Source organism: Sapajus apella, unplaced genomic scaffold (genome assembly GCF_009761245.1).
Source record: "Sapajus apella isolate SASKATOON/1434 unplaced genomic scaffold, GSC_monkey_1.0 scaffold59, whole genome shotgun sequence".
NCBI classification, from domain to species: domain Eukaryota; kingdom Metazoa; phylum Chordata; class Mammalia; order Primates; family Cebidae; genus Sapajus; species Sapajus apella.
In genome coordinates, this window is record NW_022436999.1 from 9,419,074 (window position 1) to 9,426,274 (window position 7,201).

The 7,201-nt window shown below is 46.1% G+C and overlaps 1 long non-coding RNA gene and 1 pseudogene across 1 annotated transcript in view; both read right to left on the minus strand.

Annotated features, from left to right (window-relative positions):
- Window positions 1–2,936: 2,936 nt before the first annotated feature.
- LOC116528730 lies at window positions 2,937–3,010 on the minus strand (annotated as a pseudogene).
- LOC116528584 overlaps window positions 2,938–7,201 on the minus strand; it is a 9,012-nt gene continuing 4,748 nt past the window's right edge. Inside the window, exon 3 of the long non-coding RNA XR_004259102.1 lies at window positions 2,938–3,007. This is a non-coding gene — a long non-coding RNA (uncharacterized LOC116528584). The remainder of the gene's footprint in view (window positions 3,008–7,201) is intronic.

The following is a 7,201-nucleotide window of genomic DNA, read 5'->3' on the forward strand; positions in this document are numbered from 1 at the left end:
GTTGGTGCCGGAGGGTGGTGAAATAGTGTGATGCTCCTGATGAGCCAGCATTCATCATTTATGGTCAGTTCTTTTATGCAGAAAGATGCAGGTATGAGCTGTTAACAGCCAAGGGTCATAGCATGTAGGGAATGGGGACAATGACTAGTAAGCAGAATCTGGGCAGGGAACCAACACCCATTTTGTGAAGTTACTTAAGGCTAAATATTATAATTGGTAAATCTTTTACTTAACCATTGTACAATGTGTCATGCTGAAAATAAACAAGTTGAGAGTGACATTTATGGAATTCTTGCTCTTGCTCCTGATACTCCCTACCTGATGTGACCATCAGACCTTCAGACTGGTGAAGAGGCAAATGTCAACCTACATTCTAATTATCAGTGTAGTGTAAACACACCTGAGAGCAATAACTTACACCTACCCTGAGAATGGCCCTGTATGACAGGTGCATCTGAATGTGTATTCTGAGCTAGGGAAATCTGGGAATGGCCAACCTGGAGATTTTTCCTTATCAATGATGAACATCTGGGCTCCTGTCCAGCTGCAGAAAGGAGGCACAACTGGGGCTGTGTGTTCATGGAGCAGACAGGATCCCCACCCTCTTGGGTGCAGCTGCAGCCGCCCAAGCTGCAGCACCAGGCAGCTCTGCACTCTCAGGGGCCTGGGAAGTCCCACCCTGCCCCAACAGACTCAGAAATGCCTGCTTCCGCTGCCTGGCCTCTCCCTACTCCTGGTGCCCAGTCTGATCTTGGGGCAAAGTTGAGGCTGAGCCAACACACTGTCACAACCCAGCCTGTGTGCTCATGCTTGGGGCAGTGCTAACATGCCAGGCCCCTCTGGCCAAGTAACAGGTTTAATATCGTGTACTCAAAAATGGGTAAATACATCTTTTTAGATTTTTGGGTTTTTTTTTTAGATGGAATCTTGCTCCATTACCAGGTTGAAGTGCAGTGGCGCAATCTCAGCTTATTGCAACCTCCTCATGGGTTCAAGCAATTCTCCTGCCTCAGCCTCCTGAGTAGCTGGGATTACAGGTGTGTGCCACCATAAACAGCAAATTTTTGTAGTTTTAGGTAGAGACAGGGTTTCACCATGTTGGCCAGGATGGTCTCCATCTCTTGACTTTGTGATTTGCTCACCTCACCTCGGCCTCCCAAAGTGCTGGGATTACAGGTGTGAGCCACTGCGCCTGGCCAGATTTTGTCTTCATTTCTAATATGGACAAAAATCGACAGACATAACCCACATAAACAAAAGCTCTTTGAAGTCTTCAGTAATTTTTAAGAGTATGAAGGGGTCCTGAGACCAAAAAGTTTGAGAGCCACTACTCTCCTGTTCTTTCTCCCAGCATTCTTGCATTCCATGATGGAGAGCTATGCACCTGAATCATTCACTCTCCGTGAAAAGAGGGACTGTACATTCACCACAGTACGTAGCAGTGTTTTGCAGGTACTAGAGGCTCAATAAATATTTGCTGAATTAAAAACTGAATATTGCTCTGTTTTCTTCCAAATTTGCTCTTCTTTTTGAATTTATCTTTGTTTGATTCTGCTGCTCTTTATAGGCAGCCATTGACTCTTTTTTCCCTTTCATTGCTAAAACTTAGAGGGATAGTCTTCATTTAACTCCATGCCAACTGTGGTGGCTAATCCAGTGTGGAGCGTTTGGGAAGGAGGCAGACCAGGGATTCAGTTTTGCATCCTGCTAACTTACACACTCACAATCCTCAAGTATTGGTTGTATCATGTCATTTTTGCTCAAGAGCATGCAGAGTCCCTGTTTACTTCAGCTGTCGACACCTGTGCCTGTGTTCATGCTAACGTTACCCCACATACCAACCTTATCTCCCGTTAACTAGCAACACACCTCTGCAGCCAGGCTGATTGCTTCACCGGTGAATGCACGGGCTCTTTCCCAAAGATAGATCTTTTGCTCTGGCCACTCCTGCCACCTGGCTAGCTGTTATCCATCCTTTAACCCCGGCTGAGGTCCCAAAGTCTCCAATAAATCTTCCTGAATTACCTTTTCTTTTCTTTTTTTTGAGACAGAGTTTCACTCTATTGCGTGGCACGATCTTTGCTCACTGCTACCTCGGCCTCCCGGGTGCAAGTGATTCTCCTACCTCAGCCTCTGGAGTAGCTGGGATTACAGGCGTCTGCCACCACGCCCAGCTAACTTTTGTATTTTTAGTAGAGACGGGGTTTCACCATGTTGGCCAGGTTGGTCTCCAACTCCTGACCTCAGGTGATCTGTCCCCCACAGCCTCCCGAAGTGCTGGAATTACAGGCGTGAGCCACTGTGCCTGGCCTGGCCTCCTTAATTACTCTTATAACGCTTCCTGACTGAAATAGAATCAGAGCATAATGGACAAAGTGACTGGTGAGGAAGGAAGAAAAAGCCTTTGTTTCTTGGGGGAGGGAGAGGGCAGGACTGGTAAGAGAAAATTTCATGTTGTCCTTCTGTACAGCCACCCACATACACAAACTCAGCCAAACAAACGGACCTTACCAAGGGCATGCAGCCAAAAGAACAAACTTGGGCAACATGTTGCTCTTCATTTTGCCTTTCCACAGAAGAGGTCATTGTCCTTGCTTTTATTTAAGCATCAAATCCACTGAAGTGTATTTATTTTTTATGCATCTGTTTCTGCCATTAGACAATTCATTGAGGAATCGAGGATGTCTTATTCATGTTTCCATATCTACTAGCACACCTGAGGTGCTCGATACATGTCCTTAAAGGAATGTGTGACTGACATGGGTAAGGCTGGGGAGAAGGTGGTCAGATGAGCTGAGAAAGCAGGCTGAGTCCTGATTTTAAAGAGCACGATGTGGAGATTTAAGCCTTGTCATGTAGGCAAAAGGAAACAGGGAAGCTAGAAAGGTTTCTTGTTTTTTTTTAATGTTTTAAAAATTTTATTTAAAATAATGAAAATTAAGTGCTCTACACATTCAGAGAAATTTCCCTAGTAACAAATTATAGAAATGATCCCTGAAAGTACAGTCTAAAGGTTTCTTGTCATTAATACTTTTTCCAAACAATACATGTTTAAATATATATATATATATATATATATTTTTTTTTTTTTGATACAAAGTCTCACTCTGTCGCCAAAGCTAGAGTGCAATGGCGTGATCTCCACTCTGCAACCTCTGCCTCCCGGGTTCAAGCAATTCTCCCTGCCTCAGCCTCCTGAGTATCTAGGATTACAGGACCCAACCACTACACTGAGCTAATTTTTGTATTTTTAGTAGAGATGGGGTTTCACCATGTTAGCCAGGCTGGTCTCGAACTCCTGACTTCAAGTAATCCACCTGCCTTGGCCCCCCAAAGTGCTGGGATTATAGGCATGAGCCTCTATGCCCGGCCTGATTTAGTAATTTTAGATATTGACTTCACATCATAGTAGCTGAGGACTCTGTTCCACCACGGCCTATGGTCTTGTTATTTTGGATGCCCTTCTCGGTTTTCTCTGAGGGCCTAGGATGCTGACATTTCACATTATGTATCTTAGTGGGCACACAGTGGAGACTCATGTCCTTCTGTTCTTGGACATGTTCTTGTATTGTTTCTTTGATAAATGCATCTGTTTTTTCTCTTCTTTCTGGATGTCATACTAATTGAACCTTCTGAATTAATTCTTTAAAAAATTGTTTTTTCCTATTTTACACCTCTTTGCTTTCCATACTACTTTTTTTTTTCAGACAGGTTCTGGCTCTGTTGTCCAGGCTGGAGTACAGTGGCATGATCATAGCTCACTGCAAATTCAACTTCCTGGGCTCCAGGGATCTGCCAACCTTAGTATCCCAAAGTGCTAGGATAACACACCCAGCCTGTCTTCTATAAATCTACCAAAATCTCTTCTCTCATTTGCTTTGTACTTCTGGGTATTTTTGTATTTGTTTTTTTTCCTTTGAGACAGGGTCTCCCTCTGTTGCCCGGGCTGGAGAGCAGTGGCGCCATCATGGCTCACTGCAGCCTTGACCTTCTGGGCTCAAGCAATCCCCCTTCTTCAGCCTCCTGAGTAGCTAGGACTATAAGCATGTGCCCCCATGCCTAGCTGATTTTTAAATTTTTTGTAAAGATAGTGTCTCACCATGTTGCCAGGCTGGTCTCGAACTCCCTGGGCTCAAGTGATCTTCCCGCATTGGCTTCCCAAAGTGTTAGGACCATGCCTGATCCTTCTGGGTATTAGCCTTTTAAAAATTCAAAGCCAAGCTGGGCATGGTGTTGTGCACTTGTAGTCCCAGCTACAAAGGAGGCCCAGGTGGGTGGATGACGAGCCCAGGAGTTTGAGACCAGCCTAGACAATATCAAAAAAAGGAGAGGGGAGGAAAGGGGAGGGGAAGAGAGAAAAAAGAGAGAGAGAGGAAGGGGAGGGGAGGGGACTGGAGGAAAGGGAAAGGGGAAGGGGAAGAGGACTGGGAAGGAGAAAGGGAAGTGAAAGGGAAGGGAAAAGAAAGAGGGATGGAGGGAAGGGGGGAGGGAGGGAGGTAAGGACAGAGAGAGGGAGGTAAGAAAGGAAGGGAGGCAGGCAGGCAGGCAGGCAGGCAGGCCAGCAGATGGGCAAGCCTAGGTAACATGGCAAAATCCCATCTCTACTAAAAATATAAAAATTAGCTGAGTGTGGTGCTGTACACCTGCAGTTCCAGCTACTCAGGAGGTGAGGCCAGAAGATCCCTTAAGCCCTGAAGGTGGAAGGTGGAGTTTGCATGTATCACTGCACTCTAGCCTGGGTGACACAGTGAGACCCTGTCTCAAAAAAAAAAAAAAAAAAGGAAAGGAAAAATTTTTATGGTCACATTAGAAAATGGGAGAAAAGGCTGGGTGTGGTGGCTCATGCCTGTAATTCCAACACTTCAGGAAGCTCAGGTGGGTGGATCACGAGGTCAGCAGCTGGAGACAAGCCTGGCCAACATGGTGAAACCCAGTCTCTACTAAAAATACAAAAATTAGCCAGTCGTTATGGCAGATGCATGTAATCCCAGCTACTCGGGAGGCTGAGGCAGGAAAATCACTTCAACCTGGGAGGCAGAGGTTGCAGTGAGCTGAGATTGCACCATTGCACACCACTGCACTTCAGCCTGGGTGACAGAATGAGACTCCATTCCCCCCCCCCCCCAAAAAAAAAAAAAGCCAGGCACAGTGGCTCATGCCTGTAATCTCAGCACAAAAGCAATGAGACCATCCTGGCCAACATGGTAAAACTCAGTCTGTACTAAAAACACAAAAATTAGCCGGGCGTGGTGGCACATGCCTGTAGTCCCAGCTACTCTGGAGGCTGGGGCAGGAGAATCACTTGAACCAGGGAGGTGGAGGCTGTAGTGAGCCAGATCACGCCACTGCACTCCAGCCTGGTGACAGACTGAGGCTTCATCTCAATAAAAAAATAAATAAGAAAAAAGGAGAAAGGCCAGGAGTTATACTTGTAATCTCAGAACTTTGGGAGGCTGAGGTGGGCGGGTCACTTGAGGTGAGGAGTTCAAGACCAGCCTGGCCAACATAGTGAAACCCCATCTCTTCTAAAAATACAAAAATTTGCTGGGCGTGGTGGTGAGTGCCTGTAGTCCCAGCTACTTTGGGAGGCTGAGGTGAAAGAATCGCTTGAACCTGCGAGGGAGGTTGCAGTGAGCCAAGCTCACGTCATTCTACTCTAGCCTGGGTGGCAGAGCAAGACTTTGTCTAAAAAGAAAAGTAAAAGGAAAATGAGAGACATAAGTGAGACGCTCTTATGGTACTCTACTATTTAAACCAAAAGTTCATTGCAGGAGAGTTAAGGATTTCGTCTACCTTTTTATTTTTATTTATTTATTTTGAGATAGTCTTTCTCTTGTCACCCAGGCTGGAGTGCACTGGTGTGATCTCTGCTCACTGCAACCTCCGCCTCCCGGGTTCAAGCAATTCTCCTGCCTCAGTTTCCTAAGTAGCTGGAACTATAGGCACGCACCACCCCGCTCCGCTAATTTTTTTGTATGTTTAGTAGAGATGGGGTTTTACCATGTTGGCCAGGCTGGTCTAGAACTCCTGACATCAAGTGATCCGCTGGACCTGTTAAGGCGCTAAAACATGGTGCCTTAATACAAAGGGCTGGAAGAGGTGGGAAATGGAGGCATGCAAAATTAGCTTCAAGCTATTGCAAAATCCATACAAATCATAATGACAGGCTGAATTAGGGTGTTATTCGTAGGGAGAGCACGAGTGCATGAAAATGCTTCCCCCCCTCCACAGCGCTATGAACGTGTAAGCGCAGAGATTAGGTTGAGGGTCAAAAGTGACGTTAAGTCTTTTAGTGTAGTTGACTGGGATGGTGAAGCCTGTCTCTACTAAAAGAGGGAAAACGTAAGTTTTTTGTGTGTGAACTTTGGGACACTTACATTTAGAAGAATCAAAGGGACTGAAAGAGAACTGGGATGGAAGAGAACTAAAGAACAGTGTGGTGTTTCACAGGATATGGTGGGTGGGAAGCAGGGTCTACATTTTCAAATATAGGTAGGTCCTGTCAGATAAAAGTAGAGAAAGCCACGGGATTTGGTGACAAACAGTTGATGTGTGCCAGGCACAGTAGCCTGCACCTGTAGTCCCAACTACTCGGGAGGCTAAGGCAGGAGGATCACTTGTACCAGGGATATTCAAGACCAGCCTGGATAACATAGCAAGAACTTAGACTTTGTCTCAAAAAAAAAAAAAAAAAAAAAGGAAAACAGAACCCTTAAAAAAAACCAGTTGGTTTGTAACTTTTGAGAGAAAGAGGAGATGATGAAATAGAGGCAGTGTGCTGTTAGGATATATACTGGTTTTCGTCCATGGTCCCTGGCCCATAACTCCCACAGCCCTTGTTACTGCCTTTTGTTTTAATGTTGGGTGTGTTAGGCCTCCGGGCAGGCCTCTGACCTTCTCCTGCCCTCCTTTCATTCAAATGTTCTCTGCCAGGGCCGGGCGCGGTGGCTCAAGCCTGTAATCCCAGCACTTTGGGAGGCCGAGGCGGGTGGATCACGAGGTCAAGAGAACGAGACCATCCTGGTCAACATGGTGAAACTCCGTCTCTACTAAAAATACAAAAAATTAGCTGGGCATGGTGGCGCGTGCCTGTAATCCCAGCTACTCAGGAGGCTGAGGCAGGAGAATTGCCTGAACCCAGGAAGCGGAGGTTGCGGTGAGCCGAGATTGCGCCATTGCACTCCAGCCTGGGTAACAAGAG